This window comes from Microtus oregoni, unplaced genomic scaffold, assembly GCF_018167655.1.
Source record: "Microtus oregoni isolate MIOR12 unplaced genomic scaffold, Mior012 000004F_ref0000308, whole genome shotgun sequence".
Classification (NCBI taxonomy): Eukaryota; Metazoa; Chordata; class Mammalia; order Rodentia; family Cricetidae; genus Microtus; species Microtus oregoni.
The window spans coordinates 16,257,501-16,273,872 of record NW_024543063.1 but is presented as its reverse complement, the minus strand read 5'-3'; the positions used below and the strand labels follow the sequence as shown (position 1 = coordinate 16,273,872).

Here is a 16,372-nt window from a genome sequence, read left to right as displayed (position 1 = left end):
AGAGGCCCACAACTTACAGGAGTGGGTTATCTATACCCTTCATGGTGTGGACTCCAAGGACTGAATCTGAGCCATCAGGTTTGGTGGCAAGTACCTTTCCTGACCCAGCCGTTTCACTGGACCCCTTGCCATCTCCTTCAATACCCATGTTATTTCATTGTCTTGCTCATGTTTTGATGGGACGAGGCATTCCAAGTCAATGCCTCACACACAAACTGTGCCCTGCACTGCACTTGAGGATTGTCTGTGGTGAAGATTGCTCACAAAGTCATAATCAGAGGAATTTAATATCCTGGGGTTCCCCCAGAGATAACCTGTTCTTAGACCTCCCCGGTCCAAGGTCAGGTAAGAAGGAAACTAAATGTACTGAGGGCCTGCTTCATCACTGAATCACACTGCTGGGAGGGAGCAAAATTAAATGCAGGATGGTGGCTAATCGAGATTGACACCTTCATAGGCACTAGACTAACTTAGTAGACAGCCTTTCAGGCATATTTGAGGGAGATTCTAGTCTCAGCTAATTGTGATGGAAAGCCCCACCCAAAATGGGGATGCCACTATAGAATTATTAGGGACTCAGACATAAAAGACCCAATAAGCTGGACAGCAGCCTTCATCCCTCCTCTTCCTGAGGGCAGATGCAGTGTTTCCAGCTGCTTCATACAACTGCCACTGTGCCCTCCCCTGCATCAGGCATCTTCATACAACTGCCACTGTGCCCTCCCCTGCATCAGGCTCTGTATCCTCAGGCTGTGAGCCCAATGAAACTCTTGCTTCCTTAAGCTGGCTTTGTGGGTTCTTTTGTTGCAACAACAACAAAAAATAATTAAATGGGTTCTCTTTATCAGTGCCCCCTCTCTGTCCCCAAGGCTCAGGAATCTATGGGAAAGGGGCTGGGGAGTGAAAGACTGGAAAAGCCAAAGGTGATCTCTGTCTCTAAGGCACAACAGGATTGGTGCACACATGAACTCAGCGACTGTGGCAGTGTTTGGAAGACGGACACAGGTTCAAGCCAAATAGGGACCCCCACAGAGAGAGGGAAATGAACATAGGGTTTCACCCCTAACCAAAAAGCTATTTGCAATTGATGATTGCTGGTGAAGGAACAATCAATTTTCTCTAATGTCTTACAGTGTATATCCACCCAGGCCAGGGCACTGAAGGGGATGGGGGATTTGGCTCATGCCCAGGAGTAGTTGGGCAGCACAAACCAGGCTGTAAATTGGGGGGGGGGGGTTGTTTGTGTATCTGCTTGTTTTAGTGCCTTATTTGTTTGTTTCAATTTCCTTTTTTTTATTCGAGAGAGATATAATATGAAGTTGAGTGGGTAGAGAGGTGGAGAGGATCTGGAAGGAGCTGGGAGAAGGGGGAAACATAATCAAAATATATGAAAAAATTTAAATTAAAAATGTAACTAATGTGTTTTTTAGAAGGTGCAGCAGGAGGCTAGTGCTCTCCAGGGATGTCCCGTGGCTCAGGGCCCCAAGTCACTTTCCAGGGGCTTCGTTTGCAGTGTTTCTCAGAATACTCTTTCCTGGCTGTGAAAATTGCAAGCATATTTCTAATTGTCGGGGGATGCGATATTCAAAACTCTGAAGTTTTGGTGACATTCCAAAGTAGCAGCTTATCTTTTCTACCCTCTTGCTTAAATTGTTCCCCTGCCTCCTGGACTTTCTACCAATGCAGAGCAGCTGTTGATTTCTGACTTTAGTTTAGTGGCACGCATGTATGCATGCAGGGATGCTTGTGTTCATTCATGTGTAATGTACATGTGCATATTCAAGCATAGGGAAGAGGGAGACAGACAGACAGACAGACAGACAGACAGAGGCACAGAGAGAGTGACTATCAGGTTAGCAGAGCCACAAGTCTGGAATGTAGCAGGGGTGAGTTTTGGATTCAGTGATACAGATCAATGGGCCATGGTTTTAACCATTAGGTTGGTTTGCCCATTCTCCAGGTTAGTACCTGGCAGTATTTTCAGTTGCATAGGAAGCAAAACGAAGGAAATTGAGAATGCAAGGTAATCAGCCATCTTTTTTTTTTTTTTTTTTTTTAAATAATTTTTTTTTTATTAAGAAAAGAAGAAAAAAAAAACATAAACAAAAAACAAGTTTCCACCTCCTCCCAGCCTCCCATTTCCCTCCCCCTCCTCCCACCCTTCTCTCCCTCCTCCCACCCTTCTACCCCTCCCCCCACTCCTCTCCCCCTCCCTCTCCAGTCCACAGAGCAGTCCAGGTTCCCTGCCCTGTGGTAAGTCCTAGGTCCTCCCCCCTCCGTCCATATCTAGGAAGGTGAACATCCAAACTGGCTAGGCTTCCACAAAGCCAGCACATTAAGTAGGATCAAAACCCCGTGCCATTGTCCTTGGCGTCTCATCAGCCCTCATTGTTCGCCATGTTCAGAGAGTCCGGTTTTATCCCATGCTTTTTCGGTCACAGTCCAGCTGGCCTTGGTGAGCTCCCAGTAGATCAGCTCCACTGTCTCAGTGGGTGGGTGCACGCCTCGTGGTCCCGACTTCTTTGCTCATGTTCTCCCTCCTTCTGCTCCTCATTGGGACCTTGGGAGCTCAGTCCAGTGCTCCAGTGTGGGTCTGTCTCTGTCTCCATCCATCACCGCCATCTTTATATACAAATAAAATTAGTTAAAATATGATAGTGTGTGTGACAAGGCAGGAAGTAGAGGTGGGGCGACAAGAACAAGAGAATTCTGAAAAGAGGAAAGCTCATTTCCGCAGTCGTGACCCAGCCACAGAGCAAGCAAGATGTGACTGCCTTGCCAAATTAGGTACCAAGCCACCTGGCTAACATAGACAAGAATAATGGGCTAATGTAAGTTATAAGAATTAGTTCATAAGAAGCCTGAGCTAATGAGCCAATCATTTTATAACTAACGTAAACCTCTGTGTGATTTCTTTGGTACTTAACCACGGTGGGAACTGGGCAAGACAGAAACCTCAGACAGCAGACAACATGTATGTATGTTCATTTTTATAATTCCCTCATCCCATGGGCTGGTACCATGTTTATTGTGTCCATCTTAAAGCATGACTTGGGAAAGTCGGAGAAGGTGCAAAGCCACCATTTCTTGTTCCTGTTCACAGATCAGCCAGTGAAATTTTGGCTTCGAAGACGACAATTTTTAGCGGAAATATTAAAATGCTACAACAGATGCTGTGGTCAATGTGCTAAGAAATGGTATATGTGTCTAAATAATATTTACTTCCTTGTAAGTAAATTTTAGCAACTTCTGGCCCTAAATATAACAAATTCCCCCAGGGAAACATGTATTTACACTTTCTTGAATTGACTCCTCCCTAAATGTCGTTGGTGAATTTTAAAATAGGAATATGGAGGTTAAACTACAGATTAGCGCCACGATGGCTTTCCCTACAGAGTATAAGAAGGTATGTGTCTACAAAATGTAAACCTAATAAGGCAAAATAAAACAAATCAACCACTCTAAACTTCCCAGGTTAGTGGACGAGTCAACTGAAGCAGACATTTCCAGACCCAAACATAAAAGCACTACTCCAAAGTTAGGGATTAATGTTTTAGTCTCCACGTCATTTTACTTGCATGTGGCTTCCATTTCAATCTCCTAGAATTTGTAGAGAAATGCATAGCTGTTATATATCCAACTGTGAAGACAATTGTCTAGAATAATCACACATGTGCTTATTCACCTAAGGTGCATGTTTTTGTCTAGCAAGAATGCTTGAAAGTATAAAGGCAGTCCACATTTACTAACACACACACACACACACACACACACACAAAGAGACAGAGAGAGAGATTCAATTTACCTCTTTAAGAACATTACAGTGAGCAAAAACAGAAGAATGAGAGAAATGCTGGGGGAAAGCCATATCTAGAAGGACTTGGAAGGTTTGAAAGGGCAAGAGGTTACACCGAGGATTAGATGTTATCATTAGCAGATCAAACAGGTAGGAATGAGGTAAATATCACATAGCCGGAAGTGGTTTTTGTCACTCTAGGATGGAAAAAGGAAGTTAAAGGTGCTGGAGACGGGGGCAGGGAGGGGGGTTAGGAGAGGAGAGGTGGGAGGCATGAAACTACCTTTGACGTAGGCATGAGGTTGAAACAATGGGGCTGGAGAGGTCAGGCCAGGCTTATGGAAATCCCCTGACACTCTTCTGGGTACAGAGGGATGCAACAATGAAGAGAATGAGTGTGTTCAGTTAAGCAGGTTCCATGCACACAAGCAACACAGATATTTGCTCTCTGTTTTTCACACATATCCAAGTAGATGGAAACATGGCAAAGGTGTTTAGTTACTCAGTACCTTTTTCATGCCACTGGGACACTGCCCAGAAATAATGTTTACAAAGGTCAGAAGTAACAAACGGAAGGTTCCCCAGAACCTATATGTCTGTTTTCCAGAGTGGTGAAGTCCAGTTTGGGAGGCCAAGGTGATGTTCCCTGCTCTTGCTTCTGGGCTTGATCACCCACCACAGTTGAGCATGAGGGCAAAACTTAGGATTTCTCTGGCTCCTGAATGATAGAGGGCAAACAGATGGTGGCACTTGCCTGGCATCCTTCTGTGTCATTCTGTCCTTCTCTCTGATGTGCAGTGAAAGCTGTGTTAGCTTAATACCCCGATAGAGCAACATTTCTACATGTGCAGATAGAAAGAAATCAAGTCCCAGTCGAAGAAGTTTCCCATAACTTAACTATTGGATATTCATGGTTAAGATTGGCACATTTTGGGATTCTACCAAATCTGTTTAAGAAACTATAAACATTTTCCGCTAAATCTTACTTTCTCTTGTGACCCGGTTATAAAAAGAAATTGTGGTTTGCCAATGAAGGAGTATTATAAGAAAACATTTTTTTTTTTTTTAAAGTTCGAGTCTCTTTCTTGTCACCTGGGGCAGATACATCATCTCAATCATGGCACTCTCCGTGGGTACTGCTCTCCAAGCCTGTGGGCAAGCCTCTGCCCGCGGGAAGACTTTCTCACTGCAGGCATTGTACAGAGTACACAGCTCAGTATTAAAATGGGATGCAACTTCCATTAAGCAAAAACTATTTTTTCTGATCTAGACATGATCCAGGTAAAACTCAGATCAAAGTCTGAAAAGGATTTACCTGGGAAGTGCTGTAGAAAAGCAAGTGACTGACTGTAAAATGGTCGTATTTTTAGACACATCCAGTCATATGACACACATCTAGGTTCTGTCAGTCTTGTGAGGCACTCTCTCTCTCTCTCTCTCTCTCTCCATATATATATATATATATATATATATATATATATATATATATATATATATATTGTGTGTGTGTGTGTGCCTGTGTGTGTAAGATATGTATAAGAGATTCACTATATTAATTTTTAAATATTTATAATTTTATTTTATATGCATGGTATTTTTCCCATATATATACCCCATGCAAGCAGTAGCTGTGGAGCCAGAACCTGAAATTGTAGCAGCAGATAATTGTGCCCCACCATGATGGTGCTGGGAAGTGGTGCTGGGTCCTCTGTAGAAACAGCAAGTACTCTGAACTATTCAGACATCTCTCCATTAGCTGTTAAATATCAGGTTCCCATTTCTATAATATTAGGCCAATAACACCATCCTGTAAGGTCACTGAAGCCTCTGCTTTATATGTATTCATATTAGGAGGGAGAAAACATCTCAAGTGGTCAAATGTCCTCAACACAGACCAGTCTTTCCCTCCTTGGATAGCATGGTGCAGGATTTGGCATTGGACAAGGGATTACAATTCTCTTTAAGTGCAGGCAAGAGATGCCAATAGCTTCTAGAGTGAATTTTGAAGGTATAGTACGTAAAGAAAAAAAAAAAAGAAGATGAGGATCAGAATTATTTTACCTTTTGGTTAGAACCATTTTAACAGTCAATTATTAATAAAGATTATTATGGCTAAAATTAACGTTTGAGCATAAAAATTGAAAGTGAGTGATCATTGGCTAATCCTTGTTGAATACTATATTAAAAATCTCTTCCCTTTGTCAAGTTTACTTCATTCGGCCATGAGCTGTGAAAGCCTGTCTTTGACTAGAAAGACTGGTGGATTGGCATGAAGCCCTGGTGGGTGAGATGACCTCTCCGTTTCCCAACCCCTTTTTTAAATCAGTCTAATATCATGTGACATGGGACCACAGCAGTGACTTAATGCGATTTCTTCTTAATTGGGGCATTTTCTCCGTTGCTCATTTTAAGTTTATTCTACTTGAATGGATTTTGTCACTGACTCTCCATGATGTTAATCATTTCTCTCTCTTCTATTAAATACATCTCAAGGTTCATGACTGCAAAAATGGACTGTGGCTATCAGACCGTGTGCTATTTTGTTTGGCATTTTGTTTTTTATTTTGTCCCTACAAAGCCTCGAAAATCAACACATTTTCTTGCCAGCCATGGCTAGCCCTGCTGTGATTACATCCCACGGCACTCAGGGCAGGGTACCTGGGGTACCAGCATACTTGCACACACCCTTCTTCAGTGCTGTCTTCACAGCTAAGAGGGAAGAGATGCAAAATGAAAGCGAATCTCCTGGCCTCTTTGGACTTTATTTTAGAATCCAAGAGTAATTGCGTAATGACTAATGCTACCATCTGTAAACGACCTTGGAGAAACCACCATACCCGGGCTTGTATTGAAGTTAAATCCCCCAAATCCCTGCTGCTGCTACTGACAAAGTTTTATCATTCAATTGCCATGCTTATAAGGTTGCCTTTCTTCGAAGGGCGTATCTAGCTAAGGGTGTGCACAATTGGCTAGGAGCTATTAATAGTTTTCGTGGCAGGGAAAATATGACCTGTAGCTCTGTAGATATAGCACAGAAATGAAAGACAAACAGAAAGGGATCCCACTGTGGACAAGTTAATGCTGACTAGACAAGAAAGGATATAAAGTCATTATTATTTGTAAACATTGTATACCTTGAAAAGTGACTTATGTCTTGTTCTCAGAACATCCAATCTGCTGCTAATATGGGGGACAGGGAGATCCAGAAGGACCCAACCATTGTCTTTAATTTCATGGTTCCAGAAACAATACCTATAGGGGACAGAGGAAAACCTTAGGAGTTAAAATGGTGGCTTTATCTTACATGACCCAAGGCAATATGTGACAAGCATCAATTCCAACTTTGTGTTATTAATCAGAATTTAGCCCTGTAGCCTTAACGAGATGCAAGGAGTAAGCCAGTAACACATGGCCTCTGCTGAGGCAGTCATCTTGAGCAACTGCTCTACCCCACGGCCGGCGGGAACGGCAAGGCAGCTGGTTGTCTACCGCAGGGAGTTCGCAGAAACACTTGCCAGATGCAGAAATTAAAGCTGGATAAGAACCAGTTACAAAGTTTGCCAAAACATTTGACACATGGAATTGTGCAAGTTCATTGACTAATACGAAAACAAGTTCCGCAAGAAAAACTGAAGGAACCGAGGAGTTATGTAAGCACTAACTCCCATTAACCAAATTTCCCAATTTCCTCAAATACCCACTGCCCAGTCACATTCAAAAGAAATGCTGTAAAAATATAAAATATGTGTCCAATAAAATCCAATCATATGCTTTAAGGGGGGATTCTTTATATACATGCGCTTTGAGTCCCCATACCTTTTTTTCTGAACTTTTAAGGTCAAAGTACCTGGTGCTTAGAATGGAGACAGCTCAGCCTGTGCCTACAAACATGTATCACTGCACTTGGTTCTGGCATAGGTCCATGACAAATAAATAGTAGAAGCAGAGGTCACACCTCCCCTGTTCTCCACGGCCCTTGGTCATGACCAGACGCAATGCTGACTGTTTAGGTGGTATTTCCACTCCACAGTTAAACTTCGCGCTGGAGTCTCCAGGCACACTCCATATAATCTACTGGCAGGCAAAGGCTTCATTTGCTCAGGTGAGCCTTGATTGCAAGTAGGTTTAGAGCACTTCAACATAAGAGATGAACTAATCCAGACCAAACTGCAATGTGCTTCTGTCCTTGAAATAAAGAATAAATCAGAATCACTGCCAAGAAGCAAGGAATTCGGCCCCCTTAACTTTAAATGCAATGGCATCTTCATCTTGATGTTTGTTTATTTTTATTTTATTTTATTTTTTTAATTTATTTGATTTTTTTAAAAAATACCAGTAAAAGTTCCCACTCCCTCTCCTCCTCCCTATAGGATCTTATGTTTGAATACTTGGTCTCCAGTTTTTATTTTTTTTTAATTTATTATTTATTTATTTATTTATTTTTGCTTTTTTTTTTGTTTTTTTTGTTTTTTTTGTTTTCGAGACAGGGTTTCTCTGTGGTTTTGGAGCCTGTCCTGGAACTAGCTCTTGTAGACCAGGCTGGTCTCGAACTCACAGAGATCCGCCTGCCTCTGCCTCCCAAGTGCTGGGATTAAAGGCATGCGCAACCACTGCCCGGCCAGTCTCCAGTTTTTAAACTGTTTTGAAAAGATTAGGTGGTTGTTGGAGCATGTGTGGGCATCGTGGTTTCAAAAACTCATGCCATCCTAGTTAGTTTTACCTACCTCTTTCTTTTTTTATTAATTTATTTATTTATTAAAGATTTCTGCCTCCACCCCTCCCCCTCCCCCAATCAAGTCCCCCTCCCTCATCAACCCGAAGAGCAGTCCGGGTTCCCTGCCTTGTGGGAAGTCCAAGGACCTCCCACCTCCTTCCAGGTCTAGTAGGGGGAGCATCCAAACTGCCTAGGCTCCTTCAAAGCCCGTATGTGCAGTAGGATCAAAACCCAGTGTCATTGTTCTTGACTTCTCAGCAGTACTCATTGTCCGCTATGTTCAGCGAGTCCGGTTTTATCCCATGCTTTTTCAGACCCAGGCCAGCTGGCCTTGTTGAGTTCCCGATAGAACATCCCCATTGTCTCAGTGTGTGGGTGCACCCCTCGCGGTCCTGAGTTCCTTGCTCGTGCCCTCTCTCCTTCTGCTCCTTTAAATTGAGTTGGTGGTGCTGCGTCTCCTATCCTATCTCTTTCTTAGTTAAAGAGCTCTGAAAGGAAATTCATCCCGCTGTGACTCCAAGGTCCAAGGTGTTTCTGGGTCTCCCTTGTGCAGACTGAACGTTTCATCTCCTTCTCCTGCCTTGTCTCAGAACTTCATCACGGTGTTAACACGCTCACCCAACTTTAGAAGTCACAAGGAACTGTTCTCAGCCTGGCTAAGGACTATGCCACACTCATCCTGTGAGCCATGCTGTCCTCACTGGAGTTTAAGGAGTGAGGTTGAGATGAATGAGCTGGGGTCAGGAATAATTCTGATCAACTCACCATGTCTGGACGCCAAAATTAGCACTCCTGTTGTCTCTCATAAGACACATAATTGTCCACCCCCTGTTTACAAGGGCACTAGCTACTTTCTCGTGACTGCTGTCATTAGAGTGTCTTCCTATGGAGAAATAGAAAGCTTTCAGTAAAGCTGTGGCCTAGTTGCAAGGTCCTCCATCCGGAAGGTAGAGGTGTGCTGACAGTTCTACTTCTGAACAACGTCAAAGGGAACTCTGAATCAGGACTCTCTCTTTTGTGTAATGACACAGAAGAGTAACTGACAAACTGAGAGCAGTGGATAGCTTAACCCCATAGAAATAATGGGCAGATGGCTACAGACAGAAATCTCCAAAGAGCTCGTGCTGAAAGGAGCTACTAGTAGTTCCTCCATGCAAATCCACCATTCTCTTGTCAGAAGGTAATAAAAACATAAAAATGGATGTGCTACCATAAGATCCCACTATATATCAATGTCGATATAGATATATAGATATATCTCACTTCCAGGTCAATGAGTGAAGGAATTCAAGTCAGCATACATATACAATACCTGTATACCTGTATACTAGTGGTCACTATAGAACTACTCCCAAGATACAAGTTACAGACTTAGCCTAGGTGCCTGTCAATGACAGAATAGTTATATGATGTGCAGCATTCATACCCAATGGAGCATTGTTCAGCCATAAAGAACTTTCAAAGCCATGCCATTTGCAGGAACATGGTACCTAGAACTGAAAATGAAAATAATCATGTCATGCCAATGAGACAGACCTATAAAGATAAATATCAAATGCTTTGTCTCATACACAGATTCTAGATTTTAAGGGACGAAAATGCAAAAAGAAAAGGGAGTCTAGACAGGAAGAGGAAGAGAGCCTTAGGTGTCATAACACAGTCCAAGAATGGAGTCATGGGAGAATTCTGAGTGCTTGTGAGAAATCTCCCAGTAAACAAATCAAGAGTCTTTTGATCTCTTCAAAACACTGAGTTTTTCTTTGAAATGTACTTTTGTACTTCTTCCAGGTGTAGTGGATAGGGGTGACTTTACTTCAGCTGTCAATATTCATATACATCTATGGAAAAACATGTTTTTGTCATGTGAGGCCTGTGCTTGTGACTGTATGCTTTACTCAGGTGACTTCTCTTAACCCTCACAGTATAAATTGTCTGATGCTCTGAATAAAGTTGGCTATTGCATGAGACTTGGATCCACCTGGTTTTAAGGCTGTACTCTCTCAGGTTCACACCACCAACTAGAACAGTAAACACTTAGGGAGGAGTAGAAGGAAGGAGGGTAAAGATGTGATATGAGCCAGGCGGTGGTGGCACATGTCTTAGTCCCAGTAATCTGGAGACAGAGACAGGTGGATCTCTGTGAGTTCAAGGTCAGTCTGGTGAACAGTGTTAGGTCCAGGACAGTCAGAGTTGTTACATAGAGAAACTCTGTCTTTAAAAATTGTGATATGAGCATAGCCTATCTATTGTATTCATATATGAAACCCACTACACTGTACAGTTAGCATATTTTAATAAAAAGTACGAAAGAAAACCCTGATCGAGGGCCTAAATTGGTAGGCAAGTAGTCAATAGCAACATTGAGAAGCATGTAATCTCCATAGAGGTCAAAGTCACTGATAGTTGGGGTGCATGACAGGTCTTTACACTGAAATTTCAGACAGTAATAGGTGAATCTGAATTGATTTTAAACTATATCTACTTTTATGTTTAATATGTAAGGTAGAAAAGATATATAAGTTGGGGGGTTGAGTTGGGGATCATTAACAGGATCTAGTGGTTGACACAACATGTAATATTTGGGGTATTCAGGTCATATTTATTCGAAGAATAAAACCACATCCAACCTAAAAATCTTTCTCTTCTTCAGCTTATAAGTTGTGTTGGGTGATAAGTAAATATTTTATCAATTTTCAGGCCTAATTTTAATTCATCATCACTGCTCTATAGTCCCGGGTTATTACTTGTAGCAACTCAGAATATCATATAAAATCGTGGTAGAATTTCAACTTCCATAATAATCAGGAGTAGGAATCATACTTCATTGGGAAAACTACATTCTCAAATACAAGTGGTTTCTTCAATCTTTTTTGTGAGGCCAACTCTGCAAACAGGCCTGAAGCAATTGGGCAAAATTAGGACTCAGTACTGCCCTTATCTGAAATTAACTCAGCCATGGGTGTTGTGTTTCCAATGTGAAATATCCACCATTGGCTCATTTGTTCAAACAATTGGTCCCCTACTGGTGGCACTGCTGGGGAAGGTGTTGAAATATTTAGATGGCAGGGCCTTGCTGAAGGAAGTGGGTCACTGGGGGTAGACCTTAAGGTTCTATAATCCAGCCCCATAAGAAGTTGGTTCTTTCCTCTATCCCTTGTGTCCTACCCGCCATAATAGAATGAGTCCCTTCATCTGAGGGCCAGAATAAATCCTTCTTCCTAACCTGCTTCCTTAGAGCTATGTCATCTCTACAATGAGAAGGTCCCTGGTGTACTGGGTGTCTGATGATTCCTACCACAGCTGGTCTTGCTTCTGTGGGCATCCTTGCCCAGCATCCCCATCACTCAACACAATGCCCAGTTGTCTCCCCAGTGGCTTCATCTCCTCTGACATTGCTCATGTCCTCTGGCATCCCTTTAGAGGGGAGGGAAGAGGCCTCTTTCTTTGCAATGCTTTCTAAACCATCATCGTGCTTAGATTCTAATCCCTATAATTTTTAAAATTAATATTGCAGAGCAGTTTGTGTGGTGTGGTGTGTGTGTGTGTGTGTGTGTGTGTGTGTGTACGCACACATGTGTTAGAGTCAAGTCGAAGGGCAGAGTTAACACACAATGTTAATTGAATGTCTTTTCAGGAAGCCTAATGGAGTATACAATAAATTCGACATTGTCTTCACTTCGGCTAAAAATCAGTCAACTCATTGTGGTAGCAACCTGGACAGGCATAAAAATTCATTTTTGCCACCCCATGATATTTCTCGCCATTAGCTTTGTTCTGATTATTGGACCTAGTTGACATCATGGCTCATTTTGAGATTTTTCATTGATTCTTTTCTAAAAGGAGTCAGAAGCTTTTTCCATATTTTCATCACAGAAGGCCTGAGGAGCAAAGACATTGCTTTAAGAAGCACCAATATCTATAGAACACCACAACAGACATTATTACCTCATTTTGTAACTCTACAGATCAGTGAGAGAAGCTAAAGGAATACAGTACTATTGAATTTAAAGAGATTTGAGGCATTACAGCCACAGCCCAGCAGACAAGCAAGAAACTATTAATGAAGAAAATTTACTAATCATTAGTCCTCAGATAAATTACTTTTAAAACTCATTAGCATTGCATTAACACCCACAGTACAACATAATAAAGCCTCTATTATTATATTTTGGAAAGTTTTTGGGGGTGCTCAAAGAAAATTCTAAGTCTTTTTACCATCTCTCCCATTACAGTGAACACCAGGTAGGTTCCTGAAGAAGGAAGGAGATTTTAAAAGGTACCTGTGGTTTTTGATCCTACTGCACGTACTGGCTTTGTGGGAGCCTAGGCAGTTTGGATGCTCACCTTACTAGACCTGGACGGAGGTGGGTGGTCCTTGGACTTCCTACAGGGCAGGGAACCCTGATTACTCTTTGGGCTGACGAGGGAGGGGGAGGGAAATGGGGGGAGGTGGCGGGGAGGAGGCAGAAATCTTTAATAAATAAATAAATTTAAAAAAATAATAAAATAAAATAAAATGGCATAGTTTTTTTTTTTTTTTTTCTTTTGCTACAGCTGAATCAGGAAAAGCTTTCTTAAAGGAGCCACAGCATGCCACCAGCAAACAAAGCCCATTTGGGAAAATAAATGCAGCTAAACTTTGAAAAAAAATAAAATAAAAGGTGCCTGTGGATAGGAAGAAAGAGCTCAGCCTGGACCTTGAATGTGGAAGGCCAGAAACTGTGAGGTGAAGGCCCAGAGCAACAAGTATGGAGTGTTTGCATCAGGCCGCGAAGCTTACAGCCACTCACCCAGGGGCCTTTGCCAGCAGACCTGATCAGACCAGTTTCAGTTGTCCTCAGCCTGTGAGGCCTGACCCCTTAGGGGTCAAACGACCCTTTATAGGGGTCACATATCTGATTTCCTGCATATCAGGTATTTACATTGCGATTCATAACAGTAGCAAAATTGCAGTTATGAAGTAGCAAAGAAAAGAATTTTATGATTGGGGGTCACCACAACATGAGGAACTGTGTTAAAAGATCCCAGCATTAAGAAGGTTGAGAACCACTGGGCTAGTGCTTAAGGAAGAGTACCCTACCTCGCCCTCACTCCTCAGGAGTGGTTATGACCAGTTTTGCTAAGAGATGAGTCAGTGCAAGGTATTTTGAAACTACAGGCACACCTTGTTTTCTTATAGCTTGTTTTCCTTTGTGTTATCCCAGAAAACATTCTAGAACACACGGGTTTCCAAGAATTTTTTAAACATGGTATAATGATTTAAATCTTCAAGTATAATTTTCTCCAAACTCATCTTCCTGGGTGCCCCACCCACATGCCTTGTTTCTCAACTGGACTTACAATCTAACAGGCTCTTGCCCCAAATGCCAGGAATATATCAGAGCCAGCTATCCATAGACTTGAGGGTTGATAGTTCTTTATACCTTTTGGCAGAAAAATCAGTTTTCACAGGAAAGGCACACACACACACACACACACACACACACACACACACACACACAAAATATCTCTAATGCACCAGCTAACACAGTCATCAAGATAAGAATACAAATTTGGACACATCTTTTATTCCTACTTGTCTTTGTTTCTTCATTTCTTCAACCTTTATTAACTCTTCCCAAACTGGATTTGGTTATATTTACATTTTTTCCGATCTCAATTCAATCCAAACCGAATCCAATATTCTAAAAGCCTGCGTACGGTCTCTCTTTGGCTGCAGCGGATACACAGAGATTTGCTGCATTGAAGTTGTCACAAGCACTATGCTTTGGACGTGAAGTTCAGTGGCAGCTTTTGACACCTGAAGACTTCTGCAGTCCCTAGACTGCACAACCTGGCAGCGGGAGGCAGGGTGCCAAGGAGCCACATGCCACTCACCCCTTCTTATTTGCATGATCTAAAAGGGGACGTATCTCCTGTCAGTCAGAAGAAAATGAGGATGCGGATTTGGAGACTAAATGACTGGAGAGAGAAGAGTCACAGGCAGAAAAGAGGTGTCGCCAGAGCGGGAGGGAAGCAAGAGGTGGACAAAGGCATGCAGCCTTCCATCCACAGATGCTGCTGCACACAATGGCGCCTTTCTGATCACAAAGGAAGGGGACTGGCTGAAATGGAACAACAAAGAGAAAACTAATCCCTTGAAGAAGAATGACTTTCGAACGTGCGAGTTACCTAGCAGGAATGCATTATTTTGATCTTTTCTACCAAAACTCACAGACATGCTCACATCCCCCCGGAAGACATAGAGGATTCATTGAGTGAAGCCATTTGCTCTCCCCCTTAAAAAAGTCTATAGTCATTCCGTGTGTCATCCGGAAGCCTGGCCGCCTATTGATTTCAATACTGCCTTCTAGGGAGGCCTTGTGTGTGATTTGAGGCCTGATGGGGAATCCATATGTCATGACAGTTCAGACACGAGGGAAGAAAAGGAGGGCCTGGGTGTGCTTCATTTTCTCCTCTAATTATCCGTGAGTTTACAGTGAGCGCTCTAGACGGAATGATATCATTTGTAAACACGGTGAATTATGGCTCTGATCTCAGGCCCTGGGGCCAACCTAGTTTGTATTATAAGTTGACATTTACAAATCCTTTAAAATTTAGCCTTTGATTGCCCCATGGGAGTCAGAAAAATTATAAACCTTTTGCAATCCATTGATTGGCTGCGCTGTGATAAAGACACAACTTTCTAAAGGGGAGAAAGCTGTTTATCCGAAGCTGCTTTATGATTTCCACTGAGGAGAGATCCAGGACATTTAAAATTGAAGACCGCTTTAAAGGGGCACACGCTGAGGAGGCTTGCAGTGACTTGTTCGCTCAGAAGCGCAGTCCTGGCCTGCAGATTCTTTCCTCCCATGGAACAGGAAGCAACCTGGCAAGGGTGCCTAGAGGACACACTGGCCTACAGCTCTGCGGATGTGGGACAGACAGCTTCATATTGGAAATGCACTTTATGATCACGCAATATGGATGTATCCCTAGACAGCACAGGAACTCAGTCTCCGAAGGGCACGGTTAAGGGAAGTGTGGAGAACAGGGTTGTGCTAAGTCTAAAAGTTGTAACGCAAGCCCAACCTGGTGGCTGGGGTCTGTCACTGAAGCTTGTAGTTAGGATGAAGCAGGAGGATCACAAATTCTAGACTCGTCTGGTCTAGAGACTGAGCTCATGGACAGGCTGGGCAATATAATGAGTCCCTGTAGCAAAACAAAAAAGTAGAAAGATGTAGTTGAATGGTGGAGCGCTTGCCTGGTAAACACAGGCCCTGCTTTCCATCTCCAGCTCACCAGCACCAAAAAGAAAGGAAGGAAGGAAGGAAGGAAGGAAGGAAGGAAAGAAACGAGGAGATCAAGTATAATCTAAGGATAACAACACTTCCCTATTTTAGTGTACACTGATGTCACCTAAGACTTTGCAGAAGCACAGTTCCAAAGTTTAAGGCTGGATCTCAGGTGCCTTTTTTCTTTTATTTGGTGGCTTGATTGCTTTGTTTTTGTTTGTTTGTCTGTTTTCAGTCTATAATTTCGTATGGTGTTTCTGCATAGCTCAGGCTCCTTGCTAGGCCTCACAAAGCATGCTTCTCTGGATGGAACAGGCTGGCCCTCTAGCTGAACCCAGGAGCTCTTCTCTTCGGCTTCCTTTTTCTTCTCATCCTTTTCCTTCACCTGTTGCAGGAAGTTTTCTTGGCTCTTGCAGTGTTGACCGTGCTCAATCCACACATTAATTCTCTTGGCAAGAATCTGGCCCTTAACTTGCTAATTTACACTGATGCCCACCACGTGCTGGATGACATCATAGACTCTTCTGGTTTTGCCAGGGTAATACTTAAGGGGCATTCCTCTTTTGAACAGTGACTATTCCCTTGATG

General features: G+C 42.7%; 1 pseudogene; it reads right to left on the bottom strand.

The window, feature by feature from the left end:
- Window positions 1-16,372, bottom strand: part of LOC121446931 — an 83,012-nt pseudogene that overhangs the window by 66,518 nt on the left and 122 nt on the right.